We start from the raw sequence: 21101 nt of genomic DNA on the forward strand, positions 1-21101 counted from the left end.
AGAGTGGGCAGGATTGGTGAAAATAGCGGCCAACCCCTTGACTGCGTTGTGCTATGTCACACTCTGCCTTAGCAGACTGGAGGGGGGACGTCGGGGCTTAGAATAGGTGAGCTGCATGACGGAGGATCAGTAGAGCCACCTGCTCATAGGCAAGTTCCATTTTATGGGGCTGGCCGACCTGGTGTTTCTAACGGGGGTCATTAACACTGCTAAATAAATTAGCCCTGCCATTACTCACGTTGGGCCATGATAGATGATTGCTTAACAAACCAGGCAATGCAGAGCGCAGACCATTCTGACTTTTGATTTTGAGCACTCAGTGATACTATGGACAGAAAAAACAATGATGGAGCCAAACGTGAGCCAACTGATTCCACAGAATGCTGACTTTTGATGAATTTCTGTTATCTACAGCCACGCCATGGCTGTGAATGATGAATGAGTATAGTTCCGACATGAACATTGGTGGATATTTTCATTCACAATAATGAGGAAAAGGAAGGGGGAAACAACAAAGAAAACATATGTTGGGATTTCACTCATTTGTCAATGACACGAGCGACTTCTTTGCTGAATCAGGTCATCATCTCTGAATACCAGGATACTGCCTTTGTGCCATTTGCAAGGTAGTAGCTACACACGCCACACATTTTTAAGTTTAATCTGCAGGGTGAACATTTTCTCTGTCACTTTCTTAAATCTAGAAAATCAGCAAATAAGAAATCAAGTTCTGATGTGTAGCGTCTGCCCATTGCTGTGGTGCAAATCTTACTATATAACCCTCAAGTGTTAATCACTAAGCCAGACGCTTGTCATGGGGAGGACGGACCCTTGTCTGCTTTGTGCACGACTACAACTCCCAGACTTGGTACAGTTCATGGCACATGGGAGGTGCGCAGTAGGAAGTTACTGAAAGAGGAAGTCCTATCTTCCCTATTCTGACCTGAGGAGAAAACAGAAGCTCCTCACCTTTGGGGAGTTATTTTATTAAAATTTTTAGGTTTAGACAGTTTCTCCTTCTTCCTTTTTTTTTTTTTTTGTTCCTAATCTGTGGCTGAGATCCAGCCATCCCAGTAGAGGCCTAAAGGAGCCTTTCTTGGTCAAGAACAGTGAGGGTTGCGGAAAAGAAGTTAATGCAAATTACATTTCTGCTACTTAGCTTGGTATAAATTCCTGGTTGAATGTGGACTCCAGTAATGAGATTAATAATCCATTACAAATTTGCTTTCCTCCTCCTCCTATTTGTGTCAGTTCTAGTTTTTCTTCACTCCTTATCATCTTCATTCTGGTCCTCAGTGAATCCTGCCACCCTCAGGTATTTTCTTAAACGTCACTTTGCAGGTAAGGCCTTCCCTGGCCACCATATTTAAACAGTCCCCATCTCCTATCAGCATAATCCTGACCTTTTTCTTTATTTTTCTCTAAAACACTCTACATGCTACATGTTCATATACATATAAATTATATACATTTGTCCCAAACACCCTGCATATTATATATGTTTATTTGTTCATTTTCCGCCTCGCCTTACTAGAATGTAAGCTCCGTGAGGGTAGGGATTTGTTGTTGCTTTGTCTAGTTGACATGTTGTTGTATCTCCAGTGCCTCAAACAATAGATGTTTGTTAAATAAATGAGAAAGCGTATGGAGCACCTACTTTGAGCCACAGACTGTGCTAGAAGAGAATGGTGAAAAAGACAGACGTGATTCTTACCCCCTAAAATTTATATCATCTAGAGAGGCCATTAAACAACAACAAAAATCACACAAATCATTCATGAATAATAATCTTATGTAAACTGAAGGTAAAGTGCAGGTTGATAAACCTGATCTTGAAGTCACGGGAGGCTTCACTTAAAAAACACTGCTTGTTAGGCTGAGCCTTGACGGAAGGTACCTAGATACAGCTACGCGTCACGAAAAATAGGAACAAAGTTGCTTATTGATAAGATGCAGCAGGTCATGAATAAATAAAAATTTAAAATTTAGGAATAAAGAAGATGTGGTGCAAAAACTAGCTGTGAGCATTGAATCTATTTAAACAACTAAGAATAAATAATGAAAAGTGTGACTTCATGCCAGCGTGAAAATGTTATAAACCTTGACAACATAAAAATAGTACTATAACTGGAGAAAGCGAAGGAGGAAGGAGAAATTCTAGGAGAAAGTATGAACGCTAATTTCCTCATTTTTTTGTATCAAAGAATGAACAAAATCGCTTAAAATGAAAAAGTGTATTTTAAAAAATTATAATGGGTTCCACCACCCTCATCACCAGAGCCAGTCTAGAAGACTGTGAATCCAGTGGTTTTTGGCATCACCTGGGCTATTTTGGATGCTCACCTTGCCCTGGGTCCTGGTGCTCTCACAATGGCTCATGTACCCTTGCTCTCTCACCCTTCCCTTGCCTTCTCTTCCTCACATCTTAGGAGTTAGTTGGTGACTAGTGACAATGGATTATTCAGATATACAAATCAGAGTCAATGCAGTTTTCAAAGGTTATTAAGGACTCTTAGTGAATAATGCAGCAACAGAGGTATTTTTAAAGCTGGGAAAAATCAAACCAAATATTTGTAAGTGAACAAATTCTGCTTTTAAATTTCATAATAAATTCTATAACTTTAAAAAAATTATAATGGGTCACTTGTCTCTTTTTAAAAATTGAGTTTTGAGAAGTCATTGCATATCGTGAATGAAGTCCTTTATCAGATAAGTGATTTCCGAAGTTTTTCTGCTGGTCTGTGGGTTGTTTTTTCATTCTTTCAATAATGTCTTTTAAAGAGGAGATGCTTTAAATTTTTGATGAAGTTCAATTTATCATTGTAATAGCCCTAGTTGGAAACAACTCAAATATCTATCAACACATAGTGATAAACAAATTGTGGTATATACACAATGTATACAATAAAATACTATATGGCAATAAAAAAGAATAAACTATTGATATATGCAGCAGCACAGATGAATCTCAAAATAATTATGTTGAGTGAAATAAGCCAGAAAAAATGAGTATATATTGCATTATTGTACTATTCTATTTTTATAAAACTCTAGGGAATTCAAAATGGGGCTAGGTATGGTGGCTCATGCCTGTAATCCTCGCACTTTGGGAGGCCAAGGAGGGAGGATCACTTGAGGCCAGAAGTTTGAGATCAGCCTGGGCAACATAGTGAGACCCTGTCTCAAAAAAAAAAAAAAAAAAAGAGAGAGAGAGCTGGGCGTGGTGGTGTGCAACTGTAGTCCCAGCTACTTGGGAGGCTGAGGCAGGAGGATCATTTGAGTCTGAGAGCCCAGGATGATCACACCACTGTACTCCAGCCTGGGTGACAGACTGAGGCCCTGTCTCAAAAAAACAAAACAAAAAACAAGAAACCAAAAAAAAAAAAAGCAAACGAAAAACAATGACAAAAACCCAAGTTATAGAAAGCATAAGCACAAGTGTGCCCAAAAAATCACTTTTTGAAGGCGACTGCTGTTTTATAGAGTCTTAGTAGTAGGGAAGTAATACTTTCTAGTAAACTTAAAAGAAAAACAATCCAGAACATATCAGTGTTTCCCCCAGAAACGAGGGGGGTTTTTCATTCCTACTGGAAGCGTCCCTGCAGTCAGCATTCTCACCCTGGCTGGCAGCCGTGGTGCCCAAGTTCAGTCTGGTCTTCGCTTTTGGTTCTACCACCATTAGGAGATGATGCACATGTAATCAAGTGTATATTTTCCTGCACAACATGAAAGTCATGTTTTGATTAGTTATGCAGGAAGAGTTTCTCATTTAAGACAGAGAGAGAGAGAAGAAGAAGAACAAGGAGGAGGAGGAGGAGGAGGAAGAAGAAGAAAGAGAAAGAAAAGGAAAGAAAGAAGGATGGGAGGGTGGAAAAAGAAATGAAAAGAAACAAAATCAAGTGAAAAGAGACAACAGCAGCAGACGTGGGCGAAACCCTTCAGGCCCCAGCCTTGCTGTAATTATTTAGCTCAGTGGGTTCAGGCACCAGGCGACACCCCCAAAGGGCTTGGACCAGACCCATCACTGTGACCAATTAGTTTCACTGAGTCTCCTGCTCTGCCTCAGCCATTTTTCATCACCTCCGGTCATGGACTTCAGTGTTTCACACCTCAGATTATTTTGCTATACAATAGGAGCAGTGATACTTTTCCCTGCCTCAAGGGACTGCTTTAAAATTTTGCATAATTGACTCGAAGGAAGCCATAACGTCCACAGTTAAAACAGAGTTCTCAATGCAGAGCTAATGTTTTTGCCTTTCTCACTTTGTCAATAAACAAAGATTCGCTAAGGCTGTACTTTTGTGTTTAAAAAGCTCTGTTCAAAGTTCAAAGTCATGGAGGAGACAGAGAAGTGGGTATTAAAAAAAGTCTCTTTTCATAAAAATTCACGACTTCCCGTCTTCGAAATGACAGTGTTAAGAAAATTAGGAGTCAAGCCACGGACTGGAGAAAATATTTGCAATCCATATATCTGACAAAGGACTAGATGTAGAAAATATAAATAACTCTTACAACTCAATAGGAAGACAACTGAATTTTTCAAAAGGAGCTAATGTGATATGAACAGATACTTCACAAGAGCAAGAATATAAATGTATGGACAGTGAACACATGAAAAGAGGTTCAACATCATTAGTCATCACCCACAGGTGGATACCACTACACACTCATTAGGATGACCGAAAGCACGAAGATTGACAATGCCAAGTGGTGGCAAATATTGAGACGGGAACAATTGGAACTCTCATACACTGCTGGTGGGGTATATTATAAAATTGTTCAACCCCTTTTGAACACTGTTTGATAGTTTCTTATACAATTAAATATATAGTTGCCATATGCCCTACCATACTATTCTTAGCTATTTACCCAAGAGACATAAAGACATTTGTCCACAACAAAGACTTATTTGTGAATGTATAAAGTAGATTCCTGTATAGTAGCCAAACACTGGAAACAAACCAAACACCCATCATCAACTGAATGGATACACATATTACGCTATATTCATAGTATAGAATAGTAACGATCCAAAAAAAAGAAAGGATTAAAAAAAAAAGAGGAATGAACTTCTGATACATGAAACAATGTGAATGAATCTCAGAAGCATTATGCTGAGTGAAAGAAGTCAGACACACATGCTATGCGCTTTAGATTTGATTTATAGAAAACTCCAGAAAAGACAAATCCGATCCACAGTGACAGAAAATAGTTTCGCAGTTGCCTAGGGCTACAGGGGAGGGGAAATTGACTGGGAAGGAACAAAAGGGAACTTTTGGGGTGATAAAATGTTCTCTACCTTGACCGTGGTGGCGGTTACATGCCTGTATAAATTTGTCACAACTTATTGAAATGTATACTTAAAATGGGTGCATTTTATTGTCTATAAAGAAGACCTCAATAAAATTGATTTAATTAACAACAACAACAAAAAGGAATCCTTACATCAAAATGCCAGAAAGTCTAAGATGCACTGTATCCTTAAGGCACTTTGTTCCAAATTATATCAATTTGAGGAGGGGGAGAATTTTCTAGTAAGGGATCTTAGAGCCTATTCTAATATTAACATACTTTCTATATTAATGTTACCATCCATCATATCTCAATCTATAAAGTGACAAAGATGCTAAGTAAATCAAGTCGCATACCAAGTCCCTCTACTGACATCTTGACTATCCTTTATAATGTCATCTGCCTTCAAACAAATCAAATTTTGTCCTATGAGGAACTATTCATAATATTTGGGCCATCAGTTTTACATTTACTGTGCGTACTGGCTAATAGCAAGGTTTTTTTAAGCTTAAGAGATGCAAGTGACATTTGAAAAATATCTGAGATGAAAAATATAGTCGATGAATAATTTCCTTAATCAGTCTAATCACCAAGAAATTGATTATCATAGTTTATAACTGGTTCGTGGGAATATTTTCAAAGTCTTGGATGACTGTCAAAGTAAATGCATTACAAATGATCACTGATGTTGTAAAAAAGAAGAGAATTAATAGTAAAAAGCTGCTTTTTCATATCCCTTCTACCAAAATTCCTTCCACTTAGCGTCACTTATTCTTTTGTGGAATTTCTTGCCGTCACCCTTTCATGACACATTTGAGCTCTGGTGTGCCCACACGAGCAAGAATTGTTTGCACTACTACTACAAAGAGTGCTGGTCACAGCAAAGTAACATAGACTTCATTTATTCAAGAATGACAGCATTTCCTTGTTGCCTTTTTCCTTGCAAAGTGCTCCTTGTCTGGTTCATCCTAAAGGTACAAGGATTATAACCTGCCTTCTGGCATCTCATTTTGGATTACATTTAGTAATAGGCTTCAATCTTTCTTGAGCCACATCCATTACACCTTTAAAGGAAAACCAACCCACAAGTGTCTTTTGTGTGCTAGGCACTGTAGGAAGAGTTTTAATTTAATCCTCCAAACCACCCTACCAGGCAGTATTTTTTGTTATTATTTCTATTTTGCAGAAAAGAAAACTAAGACTCAGAGGAGTTATGTAATTTTCCCAAAGACGCACAGCTAATAATTAGAAGAGACTGGAGTCAAATGTAATCTGACTCCAAAGTCACCAAGGTATGCTACTTTTCTTATTGGGGACCTTAGTGCCTACCTATTCAAACATCAAGGACAGTCCAATTGTGCTCAATAGGAGAGAGATTTTGCACAGAGAATAAGAATAGACTCAATCCAAACCTAAAAGTCCATCTGGGATATAATTTTGACCTAACACTAGGCTGCAAAGAAATTAGAATAAGAGTAGTAATTACATATGATAATCTTCTACTACAACTCTATTAATTTTCAAAAAGCTGTATCCAATAAACACATTTTTTAAGAGCTAATCAGAAAATATATTGGAGGGCAGATTGGCAGCATCTAACATTGTACATTTTTTGACCCAACATTTCCCGTTCTAAGTTCTGTCTTACAGTAAAACCTGCACGAGAATCGAAATATGTATATACGAAAACATTCTTCGCAAAACTGATTGTAGGAGCAAAAATGGAAACAGCCCAGCAAGCTATAATTGGGGATTGGTTAAAAAAATGTTACTACATTTGTTCAATGGCATTACAATGTAGGTTTGAAAGAAAGGCATAGATTTATACATGATGTAGGAAGTTCTCCAAAATATATTATGTTGGAACCATATGATGCATAACAACATGTATGCTATTTTTGTACAAATAAAAAGATATGTATTTGTATATGCATAGAAAAACCAGGAAGGATACATGCTAATTATTAAAAGGGCTTGTCTCGATGGGAAAATATTGATGAGATGAATAAAGGAGGAAGAATAATCTTGTCTTGGTTACCTTATTACTCTTAGATGTTTGCAGGAAGAATGTGTGTGTTGTAAATAAAAGCAAAGCATGTGAATTTAGAATATATTTGTAAATTTTTGACTTTTTACAATATAGTCAAGTATGTATACTCGTTTTTAAAAACTGAATGTATAGATCAGAATGTTAACAGTGGTTATTTCCAGAGGGTGGGACTAAGATTTATTTGTACTTTTGTGCTGTACATATTTTTATATTTAAAATTTTCCCCTGCCCAGCTTCTCTAGGGTTAACAAAATACAAAATAAAATATTTCCCTAGTTATTATGAATTAATTTTATAATCCTAAGGAAGTATGTAAGTCCCTGGGGAAATATCCTTCTCCCTGGAATTTGGCTCTATCCACTATCCCAAATGGGTTAGACTGAAAGAGTAAGATGTTCCTTTATCCTGTTAGGCGAAACAACATTTTACAACTTAAAATATTTGGCTCCACCAAACAAAACAGAGTGTCTTGGTTTTCTGAACATACATAGGCATATTCTTATGTTTCAAACAGCTTGTGAATACTCGTTTGGGAATCAGATCACCCAGTTAATCCACAAGTACTACTTAGGCATTTGTTTTGCTCAGTAGGCGAAGTGCTGCAGGAAAATGCCGGCATGAGACACGGTGCTCACCTTCAAGGTGAAGGTCAGGATCTAACTGAGCAGAGAAATACACATACAAGGAACATCTGCGAATATCCAAGACACAACGTCCGAAGGTTTAAAGTATGTAGTACAAATTAACATGCATGACGAATAAGGAAAGGGAATCATGAGATGGAAGTGTTTAAGAGTGCTCATGGCATTGTGTTCCACTTACCTAATCTGACACATGAAGATACTGCAGCCCAGAGAGCTAAGCTGAAGCCACTCATCAGAGCTTGGATTGGCACTGAAGTCTCTTAACTCCTGTTTCTTTTATCCATTTGACCCGGCTAGGTTTTCTTAACCTCAACACTACTGACATTTTGGGCCAGATAATTAATTCATTGTTCCCAGAGACTGTCCTGTGCTTTACATTATGTTCTGCAGCACCCCTGGGCTCTGCTCCCTCCAGGCCAGTAACACTGCCCTCCCCTCTTCCCTGCCCCTGTTGTAACAATTGAAAATGCCATTGCCAGGTGTTTCCAGGTGAGAACATTGTACTAGACTGGGCTGATCTTGAATAGGTCAAGAGGAAGGAGAGAGCAATTAAGGTAGGGGGTGACAAGGGAAGAGAAGCTATCCATTTTCGAAGGACAGGCAGGGAATAAGCCATACTGAGGGAATTTATATATATATTGGTGAATAGTAGAAAACATGGTTACATAAGCAAATTAGGATAAGCTTGGAAATGCAAATGTACTTATATATAATAGGAAATAGGAGGTCACTGTGAAGTTTGCATAGGGAAATGTCTTGAAGAAATGATGTTTAAGGGTTACTGGCTTGCACCATAGGATTGATTTCCTGGGGGACAGACTGGATTCAAGGAAACAAACGGGGCAGCTGTAACAGGATCCTTAGCAGCTAAGGGACTGAACCAGTAATGGAAACAGAAAGCAGTGGCAACAGATTAGACATATTTTATAGGGAACATGGACAGAACTTGGCTTGATATGGAAAGTGAAAGGAATAAAAGATAACAAAGTTTTTGATCCTAGGTGACCACAAAGATGGGGGTAAAAGTGACAGGATTTGGAAAGTCAAGAAAGGAAGCGAGTTTCTTCCTAAACATGTTGAATTTGAAGTCCCAATGAGACAAGTCAAAAGAAATGACCACTAAGCCATTGGAGATAAAGATCAGAGCTTTAAGATAATCCTTCCACATTTGCCAGCCCCAAATTCCAGAGATACAACCTCAAAACGGCGAGAGTAATTTTGTGGATGACGTGTGAATCACTTCTCTACAACTACAACTTGGACAAAGTACAAAGCACTTAAACTCACAAACTTAAGGAAAAAAAATCCATGTGGTTCATATAAAATGTTTCCAATCCTATTAGTTTCTCATTTAGCCATTCCCTCCTGAAAAGGATATAGGATATGGGCTGAGAAGAAAAGATTATTTCTCTGCAGAGTTCATTTTATGTTTTCAGATACCATGATCATCCAGAGGATTTATTTATTGCCAAATTAAACTCGAGCCATAACAGGTACTGCTCAGAGATAACAGCACAGATGTGGTCCCTGGCTTCTAGCCTCTTGCTTATACAAATAGGTAAAGTATTTACAGACAGAATAAAAATTCTAAACAGTGTACAAATAGGAAGTATGCACATTGTGTACAGAGTGAAAGTACTGGGGAGGAGAATAAGGAGAGGGTGTTGGAGAAAGAATTATGGAGAGAATTCCATAATCATACACAATGGTACGAAAGGCAGTGTAGTGTGAGAATGAGGTGGTCAGATTCATGCCATTGAATCACTGAATCACCACATGGTCTTTAGCAAATCACTTCAAGCCATAGAGTTTTCATCTCTCCATCTGTTAATTGCCACTGCTATCTGTTGGAGGAGAAATTCACCTATTTCCTTATTTAACAAGCACTGATTGAATTTTACCTTCACATGCTGGGCCCTGTGGTTGGATCTAGGAATGTCAAAATGAAAGCAACATTACTCTTACCTTCAGAGGAAGTTGGTAAAAGAAAAAAAAAAAAAAGACATTTAAGAGGAGGGAAATGTATCAGTTAGTATGCTTTTGACTGCAAGTAACAAAATTTGGTCCAACAAAATGTGGTTTAAATGATAAAGACACTATTATCTCACTTTTTAAAAAAGTCTCAAAATAGAGGGTTCTAAGGTTGATTAATTCAGTGGCCCAGTGCCATCCTGAGTGATCCAGTTTTTTTCCTGTTGGCTTCAGTCTTCAGGCTTGTCCTTTCTTGTGGATGAAAACGGCTGCCACAGCTCCAGCCATTACATCCTGATGCAACTGCAGATGGAAACTGTGAGGATTAATGCATATACAAAGCATAGGTCCTGGCACATAGAAATTGCTCAATGGATGTTAGCCTTCATTATTTTTTGATGTTATATGATATTATCGTGCTCCAAAGAAACTGCTTGTATTAGTTTATTAGAGTTGCCATAACAAAGTGTCACAAACTGAGTGGCTTAAACAACAGGAATTTATTATCTCACGGTTCTGCAGTCTACAAATCTGAAATCAAGGTGATGGCAGGGTTGATTTCTTCTGAGGGCTGAGAAGGATCTATCTAACCTCTCCCGTTGGCTTGTAGATTCATCTTCTCCCCGTGTCTCTTCACATTATCTTCCCTATCTTCCCTCTGTGTGTCTGTTTCTCGTCAATAACATTCTTTTTATAAGGACACCAGTCAAATTGGATCAACTGCGCACCCTAGTCCAGTATGACCTCATCCTAACTAAATACATCTGCAGTGACACTATTTCCAAATGAGGTCATATTATGCAATACCTGTGCTTAGGACTTCAACATACGAGTATTTCGGAGGGACACAATTCAACTTGTAATACTGCTCAATTATGTGCCTTACTTATTTCAGGTGTCTTTATTTACTAATGCTTTTAAAAGGGCCTTTCCAGACAGAGAAAAGAAGTGGGGAAGTTAAGAACTTGGCTAAGTGTTCCGTGTACTAGATCTGCCTTCAAGGTAGCAAATTCCCCTTTCTCTGACTATGGGTGGATTTATGATCCACTTGGAGGTGAAAGCTGTTGTGGGAATTTTGCATATACTGAGCTCTTTCTAGAAATAATTATGTTGTCATCCCCTGGTTTGGTTTCTGTTACTCTTTTCCCTTCCAACTTCATTTATGTCTTTGCTCTTTTTAAGAAAAAGAAAAAAAAAAATCCTAATGTATTCATTTGCATTTGTTCCCACCATGGGGGAGCATACCAACGGCCAGGAGCTTGTGCATGTGTCTTGTCATCATCCTTTTCTTCTCCGAGAGACTGTGGCTGGAAGTTGGCCATGGTGTATGCAGTCCACCGAGCAACACAAAGCATAGTACCTTTTACCAACTGATAAGCTCTGCCGGATGCAGGAAGGGTTTGTGAGCTATTAAAAGGTGAGTGAGGGGCTCTCAGCTGCTGGAGGGAACAGCAAGACCATCTAGATGATGTGTCTCTCTCTCACCAAGGGCCACAGTCACTCTGTCTGTCCTTGGCTTGCAGGGAAGCTGCATGGAAGAGAGCCCTGGGTTTCATTTCTGAAAAGAGATGGAGGCGAGAGGAGGTCTAACAAGGACTCCTCCTCCTGTTCGTCAGCTGAATCACAGGCTTCTTCATTATGCCAAGCTGAGAAGCTGTCTGCTCTCAGCTTCCTCACTTACCCCAGCTCCTGGCCACCTCCCCCTTCCTTTGTCTTTCTCATTTATCAGTTCTCTTACTGTTCGAGGACTGGAGCTTTTTCATTTTGTGCATCGGAGCCCTCCAACCCAGAGCCGTTTCTACCCGTGCACACTGGCACACTGTCTACACCCACTCGATGGGAAGGAGAACTTGGGCACCTGCCCTGGCATTTGATAAAAATGATCAGGTTTGTTCGTGGTGATTACTCCCAGACGTTTTATTCACGGGGATAGGAACAATTTTTAATTTCAAACTAAGCTGTCTGAAAAAACCAGATTAAATACTTTTACTTTCTTTTTTAATGCTTACCATTAATATTTTTAAGGAGAAAATGAAAAAAAAAAAAAAAAAAAGGAAAGTTTTAGCATCTCCAACAGTGTGTTCCATGAGTTTCCTGGTGGGAGGTGATAAAGGCATTTTTTTTAACTGACTAAAAATGGTTAGCCACAACACCATGAAAATATCTCAGAATGTTTTAAAATGAAAAAAAAAAAAAAAAACCCTCTGTGACATGGAAATAGCAATTTAGAGGGGGTCCAGGGGCGGTTGCCAGCTTTGAACGGCTGATTTCATTCTTCTGTGGCCCGCCCTCGTGTTGTCCACACCGATTTCCATCTACTTCAAAGAAGCAAGACTCCTGGGGTACAGAGGGAGAGAAGTATGGGACCATTTGTTATTTTGGACACAGATGAATCCAACTGAGGGAGGACATTAAAATGTTTCAAGAAACGCAGCCTTTGAAACACAGCAATAGATTCACATCTATAACAGACTCTCCCATAATAAACACCCCCACCGTCGAGTGCAGAACCCTTTTGTGACTCTGCAAGCTTCAGAGAACCCTCCCCGGGCACCATTTCAGGACTGGAATTTAGCTGGAGCTTGTACTGATGCTTTCCAGCGACTTGCGCCACACGCAGATCCAAGCATACAATTATGGTAGACAACATCATTCTAAAAACTTCTGCCATTTTTAACTTTTCTGTTGAAAAGAGGGTGGAAGTCCACTACTTAGGCTATCTATTCCTGGAGGGAAGAGAATTAACACCCTTAAGAGCAGGATTTCAGTTGAAATGGATGGGAAAATAAAAATACTTTAACCAAATTTGCATGTCCAAAATGGGAGTATGGAGGAAAGAGACTTAGTATTTACTGTCGCTTCAAATAATACTGAACGAAAATGTGAATCCCATTGTTCTGGGTTGTTAATGACCCAAATTGTTTTACTGACAAGCAGATTTTTCACAACGATTTTTCTGCTACCCTTGGCTTTCTCCTAGTTCTAGGCTTTTGGTGTCCACACACAAGCCTACTCAAGGGCTCTCCCCTGAACATCTTTCTAGACACTTAGGTATTCTGGTCATTCCTTATTTTTTATTGATTCAAGCTCCCTCTTACTTAGGGAGAGCTGATTGAGGCTTGTAACATTGTCTTGGAGGAGACCAAGGGTTCCAAGGGCTGGGAGAGAGAGAAAGGAAGAAAAAGTACAACAGATGCCCCTGTGTATTTCAGCCCATCTTGGGAGAAGGAAAAAGGGCAAAGAATACAGATATGCAAACCTACAGTTTAGCTCTGCCATGTTATGCTGGGATTATTCAAATTTAAGTGAAACAACACACAAAGAGGCCAGATTAAAAAAAAACAAAACAAACAATAGCTAGTCCCCTTCCTTTGTCTTCTGCCGTTAGGTTAGCTTGGGAGGGAAATGTAGTCTGGAATGAACAGACTGGCCTACAAAGAGACCTGCTGACAGTATACGTCTCTGCTAAGTTGATTCAGATGGATTTTTAACTCAAATATAGTTCTCTGTCTCGGGTAGTCTTCAAAATGTGCATGAAACCACCAGTTCCATTTCACTAGCCCTTAGTTTGATTTGATCTTTCTCAAGGTTTTTTGAACCCAAGGTGCTCACTTTCCATGAGTGTTTTTCTGTCATTCTCAGATTACTAACGAAGGGGGAGCTGTTTTTGCTTTTCTGGGTTGTATCATCCCCTCCCCGCTAAGTCTCTGACGTTATGCAAATAAACATCTTGTTCTAGCACATTCCAGATATCAAGGCTTTTGCCACATGGGCTCTGAATCAGCTTGAGTTGATCCTAGTGTTTTGCTTCCAAGCCCAGTGGTGGGGCTGAGAGTTTTGCACTACGACAAAATAACCATCATGCCATGTTCCTAATCTACTGACACTTTGCATTTGGTACCTTCATGTGCTCTGCAAATAGCTGATCTCCTAAATCACTCAATTCCTCGTAAAAGAGACGACAGCTACAGACACTGGCAGTCCCACTTTTCAGATGAGGACAGTGAGGTGCACGTATGTATTAATATGAAGATTCCGAGGACAGAACACATCAGCATACATTTTGTCGTTTTTTTCTCCTTCTTTAGTATTTTATTTAGATGAGCCCTGAAATTATGTCTGGATGTCCAGATTCTTGTACCGATTTTGTCACCGATTTGCTGTGAGACTCCTGAATTTCTGGGATCATTCAACTTGTGTCTGGGCTTCTGTTCGCTCTCATCTGCCAAATAAAGGGGTTGGACAATATGGTCTCTGGAAGCCGTGCACGAGCACATCCTTCAGCGTTCTCTGACATCGGGTTTTCAGACTATGTGCTTTGTTTGAGAGGAGTGGGAATGTGGGTATGAGGATGACAGTATTTTTCTCTCTTAAAGCTTTGATTAAACTAAATTGGCTGAGTAGGGAACTTATATGTATCTGCTCTTGTCTCCATATAGAATGGCATAAGTTGCTAACTATATGCAAGGAAGCATTTCTTGGGAAAATGTGAAAAATGTAAATGTGGTAAAGAACTCTTTTATAATGCACACATATGATCTCTACTTTATAAAGTTGGTGATCTCTGTTCTCTTACAGTCAGAAATCATAAAGAAAAAAAATCAGTGAGCCATGAAGAGGAAAATAGCACAAGGTAAGTTGCCTTACTTATAACAGAAATGGCATCAATGGATTTAGTGTGACCATTTGGTGCCTGGTCTTGTTTTGGTGTCATTGGATAGCCCTGATTTTATGAGGGTTTACTAAATGTTGGTGCAGTGGTGAACTTAATTTCTGCTAATTGCTCTTCATGGTGCAATGAAGTTTATTACTTCTTTAAAAAGTTAGTGGCCAAAACAAACAACCAGATTAAATGCCACCTTCCAAGTTCTTGGTTTCCTACAAAGACTTTTTCGGTATGAATATCCCGTTGCCATGGAATAGGATGGCTGGAATTTTGCTATCTGCGGCCAGTAAAATAAACACTGGTATTGTTCACAATGGTATCCATACAGCAAAATTCTCTGCTTCAAATTCTTCCATGAATTCCCTTTGGGTTCGTAAGAAAATCCAAACTCCATAAGATGGCTGGAAAAACCCTGCATTTGTTGACTGATGTGTCTTTAGTGCTGGGAACAGAATGAGGCATTTCGTGAACATTTGTGGAATGAATGAAAATGTTGCATGATCTTTTCCCTGCTCACCTCTGCTCCCTCTCCACTCTCTTCAGCCACATGGACCCTCTCCCAGCTTGAGAAATGTACCAAGACACCCTTTTCCTCTTCTTATCTTCTATGTTCCTTCAGATGAAACATGGTTCCCTCCGAGATTTTTGGTGATGCTCCGATCTTATTTGGTCTCTCTTATTATTTTTTCCTATAGTACCAAATTCTTCTCTTTCAGAGGATTATCATATTTTAAATTTCATAATTATTTGTGTGAATATTACTTAATAGATGGTTTCTTCCATTAGACTAGACTATTAAGCTCCATGAGGGCAGGGATTGTCTGCTTCATTTAAAACTGTATGCTCTATAATTAGCACAGTGTAGGAACGTAAACAGTGCTCAATAAATATTTAAGAAATATTTTAAGGCTGGGCACAGTGGCTCATGCCTGTAATCCTAGCACTCTGGGAGGCCGAGGCAGGAGGATTGCTTGAGGCCAGGAGTTCAAGACCCAGCCGGTGCAAGAGTGAGACTGTCTCTACCAAAAATTAAAAAATTAGCCAGATGTTGTGGCATGCACCTGTCATCCTAGCTACTTGGGAGGCTGAAGCAGGAGGATCTCTTGAGCCCAGGAGTTTGAGGTTGCTGTGGGCTATGATGACACCACTGCACACCAGAGAAGGAGACTCTGTCTCAAAAAAAAAAAAAAAAATTATTTTAGAGAAACCATTGGCATGCTAAAAATTAAACTTTTATTTGTTCTAAATATTTCATATATGTGGATGACTTTTTAAAAAGTGTATACAGTGAAAATTCAGTCCTCAGTTTTCTACCCCAGACAACCTCTGTGACATTGCTTACATATCCTTCTTGGGATAATCTGTGAACACATAAGCACATATTTCACATATATTCAACAAATATTCTTTTGATGGATAAATTCATGAATCCCTCTTATTATTACAAACCCATTGTGAAAGTTTTGCAAGGGGCAACTAGATGGGAGCTTCTCATTCTGTTCATAAAACTGTGGAAAGTACACTTTACTTAAGCAACGAAGAAAAAAAAAATTTAGCCAGCTCAGAAAAAAAACCTTTTCATAGATTCTTTTTGTTTTTCTTTATAGCTCTGGATCAGAAAATAAATGTGATGATATAAGGTCACTCAACACCTATAAACAGAGTTCTTTAATGGGGTAACCAAAAAGTTTTTCTTTCCTCTAAAAAGAGAGCTCCATTCCTAGACTTTTCTGTAGCAATAGAAGCTACCTGGTGTGATCATGATTATTCAGGTTCTTCACTGGGAAGCCGAATGCATGAGCCAGGAACAGGATAGTAAGGCACGTCCCTTAAGCATTCCTGGGGATTCACTGTCCAGGCTGAGATGCTGGACCTGAGGAAATCTGTCACACACAGTCCCGGGACTGTTGACAATGGAATGCAAACTGCGGACAGCCCCTGTTTGCTCTGGCTTCTTCGTTCTGATTATAGGAACAGTGACAGCAGGTAGTGTGTTATGTTACATCACCTGCTCTGACCTAATTATAGGTGTCTGTATTTGTTTCCCAAGGGTGCTATATCCAAGTACTACCAATGTAGTGGCTTAAACCAGAAGAAATTAATTCTCTCGCAGTTCTGGAGGTGAGAAGTCCAAAATCAAGGTGTCGGTAAGTCTATGTTCCCTCTGAAGGCTCCAGGGAAGAATCCTTCCTTACCTTTTCCAGCTCCTGGTGTTGCTGGCAATCCTTGGTGTCCCTTGGCTTGCAGCTGCCTCTCTCCAATCTCTGCTTCCTTTGTCACATGGCTTTCTTCCCGGTGTGTGTCCCTGTGTCATCACACAGCCTTCTTACAAGGACACCAGTCACTGGATTTAGGGCTCAGCCTAATCCAGTTTGACCTCATTTTAACACATTACAGTTGCAAAAACTCTGTTTCCAAATAAGGTCATATCTGGAAGTTCTGGGTGACATGAATTTTTGGGGGACGCTGTTCAACCCAGAACAGTGCCCAAGGCAGATGACTTGAGACCAACCCTCTGCAGCTTCTTCCTAGCGGGCAGGGTCCCAAGTATCTTCATCTGTGTCATTCACACACCTGCAGTTTCAACAACTACTCTCTCACCAGTTATTTTTGGATCAAATGCTATCTTCACTGCCTCTCACTCAAACCTTTCCAATTACTGAGCCTAACCAATACCACCACCACCAAAGCTCCACCTCACGCTGGAGCTGCTACATGGTCAGATGATCTCGAATCTAAGACCTAGTCTCCAAGCAGAGCCTCCCCTGCTGAAAGTATCAGCCTTGCTGCTGCACTGTGCATGGCGATTTAAAAAGTGGTTCATTGTTAAAATCCCGATTGCACAATGGCAAATCCAATGGCCCCCACGGAGAGACTGTCCAAGGGATATTTTGGGTGGTGCTCTGGGGGAGGTCTGAATGGGTTGTGTTTGTTTCCTTACTTTCAGCTGGTGGTCAGTGGAAGTGCTTTGATCCTGGGGCAGAATAGGGCAGTTTTGCTGACACCTGTACATAGGAAATGCCAAATTCAGAGTGTGCTGGGCAGTAGGTACATCAATAAGATGGTGCCTCCAGAGACTGATAAAGTTGGTCCCGTGAATGTGGAAACGGGGATGCTTTCAGGGGTGGGGGTTGGGGGGATGGCACAATTCCTGATCTCAGCTTTGAAACCGAAGGCTTGCTCCATTCTCACACGATGGGCTGGCAAATTGCCTAAGTAGTTGGAGATGAGTAATTCTAACTAATTAAATCTAATCTTTTCTGATACCACCACATTCTCATTCAACCCCAATTACTTAATTCAATCCCAATTCCTGGGCATGCAAACTGATTAGAGGTGTTGCCTGACTTTTTAGAAAGCCTCTAAACATCCTATTATAAGAGATCGCCTCTTCATTAATAAAGTGAGTATAAATGCTAAAGGAAAATGGCACCAAGACATTAGAAACATCCGGAAACAGCATTCACGCACACAACAGTATTTGAAAATCTAATATATTTTAGGTACGCACACTCTCAGGTGTGTGGAGACCAGGATGGACGAGATGGGGTCTTTCCTCAGTCTCTGATTCAGCCACTAAAAACACAGTCTCCAGGTGGTCTGATCACACCAGGCCAAAAATGCTTGAAAATGAAACTAAAAGCCACTTTCTGCCTATTTTAGGAGGCACTGCTCTTTGGTGGGTCATGTGAAAGAATCCCCTTTGGAGTAAAGCATTTCCTTAATGGGGCCGTGCTGGAAGTGCATTTCTGGATGAGACTGGAATAAGGCAAAGCTATTCTCAGGAGCGAGACTTCTCTAGTCAATGCATCACTTGCCCATCAGAGAGATGCTGCCGCCTGACCACGCAAGGGGAACAGAGACCATAGAAACCAAAGTTGTCATTTACAGAAATGGGGTAATGCTTTGCTAACCTGGTTGTCATCATGCACTGACTTCAATGTGTTAATAAAATGAACATTTCAGGAGCTCAAAAGCAGAAACTCCAACTTGAGAGATGATGGGAAGGGAAATGGCCACCTCTTGGACAGACCAAGGGAGTCTCGATTGGCAGCTGAGTGTGGTGCGAGATGGAGGTAATGACACTTGTCTGGAGTCAAAGGAACCTTCTTTTCATCCTTCCTCTGGCACCTGCCAGCTGTGGGCTCTTGAGGCAGTTCCTTCATCTCCCTGAGGCCAAGGTGCCTGCAGAATGAGGATGCCCATTGAGTGAGAAGGAGACAAAACACGAATAAAATGCCTGATACATGGACAGCCCTCCATCAATGACTACTATTATTAGTAATAGACAATAGATGGTGAAAATTCAGTGATGGCAAAGCAGCAAATTCTACTACATATAAAATAAGTGAGAGGTAATATCACAAAATATTTATATGCAGTCTTAATAGAAAATATGACATTTCCAAAGAGCACAGGCGTCTTCTAAAACTGTTGATGGGAAGATCAGTTATATATGGACATACACAATTGTATACATGGTTATAACATAAATAGTATATATGGTATGATCCTATGATGTATATGGTATATACCATAGATAGTATATACGGTATAGAAGTGTATTTTTGTGGGGATCCACTGGTTCTTTTGAAATTGACTCACATTGACAAGGGCACTTTGGATTTTGCTTTAGACACAAGACCCTTCCGGTTCCAGGAGTCACAGAAGAAAACTGATGGTTGTTTGGGGAAGGCTTTAAATAATCAAATATGCAACAACCGGGTCATTTGCAAGAGAAACTAAAAATTCAGGTCGAAGTCTGAATTTTTACAAGGTTGAATAAACTCTCACCTATAAGATTGTTTTTTCCTTTAGGGAAACTTTGCCTTGATGAAGTGGACTCAAATTACAACGCAGAAAACCCTAAAGGAGTGTCTTAGAATTTTTTCTTCCCTTTTCCTTAATATTAGCTTCATACAATCCAATCAATATAAATATCCAATCCCTACTAAATTCAATCAAATATTTATAGTGCCTCTATTTGACCAGACTGCAAAGCATCATTGGCGACAACTGATTTCATCACTGTGCTAACAGGGTCAGATTATCTTTGTGAAAATGCCACCTTTCAAACTGTGGATTTATTAATCCGGATATAAAGGAACCAAAACTAGTGTATAAAAAGACGTGAAACTCGTTTTGGTAACAAAAGAAAAGAAAAAAAAAGAGACCCACCTTGACATTTTATAATATGCTTTGCATTTAAACATATGTATTTTCTGGATTGCATAATATACCATAATATACCAATTTCATTTTGAAAAAATACGTATTTAATACTTTCTGATAACAAAAGTATACATGCTCGTTATAAAAAATGTAAAGGACAGAGTTAAGTACAAAAAAAGGAAATTAGGAAAAGCGTTAGTCCACCATACAGAGATAAAATTTATCCACATTAAAATTGTGTTCCATTTTAATTTTTAACGCATACATATTACAAACACAATTTTCTTTTTACACAACAGGGAGCACACTTGGATAGCTTCTTAAATCTTGCTTTTTCTACTTAACTAGATATGATTATCTCCGTTTGCCCTTAGATATTGTTCAACAATTGTTAATGTCTTCATAAAAGTCTGTCACGTGAACACGCCACAATTCACGGAATCATTTTTCCATTGTGGGTATCTGGTTTTTCCCAAGGTTTTTATTGTGTATAGAATGTTGTAAAAACACAGCTCTTGGTGTGCATCTCTGATAATTTCCTTAGGATAAATTCCTAGAAATAAAAATTCTGGGTCCCAGCATACAATTTTAAGGTTTTGCTACACATATTGTCAAACTGCTACCGCCTTTCTGAAAATTTATATTCCCTACAGCAATGTGTAAGAATGTTTATCTCATGTTACTCCTCTTGCACTTAAATACTGCCCTAAAAAAATATCTGCACATTTCTCATTGTTACGCACAGCTTATTTTTGCTTTGATTTGTATTTTTTTGATTACTGTTGAGACTTTGACTCCTTCACGTTTCCTCCCTGTGATTTTATGTGTACTGCCCATATTTCTGTTATAGCTCGAGTTTTCACCTTTTGGAAAAAATATACTCACAAGGGCCCTTAATGTTGTTATATTTTTACTCATGCTTTGCTGCTATGTAAAAGTCTTTCCAAAATGCCTCTTCCTGCAGCTAAGGTTCTATCAGGAAGTTGTCCGGAAGCAGGAAGTTTAGACTTTGCTCTGTGGCCTCTCAGCTTGAAATGCAAAGTCCCTTTCCTCATTAACTGGGGACTTTTTCTTTTGTTTTGATCTTGGCTTTTTAATACAGTCCCTGTCCCAGTAGTCTTGGGAGCTCAACTGGGAAGTCGGAAGGAGATGAAACAGAGGTGAGCGTAGGCCCCTGTCCCACAATGCATTTGAGTCTATTGTTTCTTCACACACCTTTTGTTGGGTGGCATCCTAGTGCTGGCAGCCCTCTTTGTAAGCACATACCCTCGGCTTGGATTTATTTTCATTTCCATACATATCACAG

This window comes from Eulemur rufifrons, chromosome 25, assembly GCF_041146395.1.
Source record: "Eulemur rufifrons isolate Redbay chromosome 25, OSU_ERuf_1, whole genome shotgun sequence".
In the NCBI taxonomy this organism is placed as follows: domain Eukaryota; kingdom Metazoa; phylum Chordata; class Mammalia; order Primates; family Lemuridae; genus Eulemur; species Eulemur rufifrons.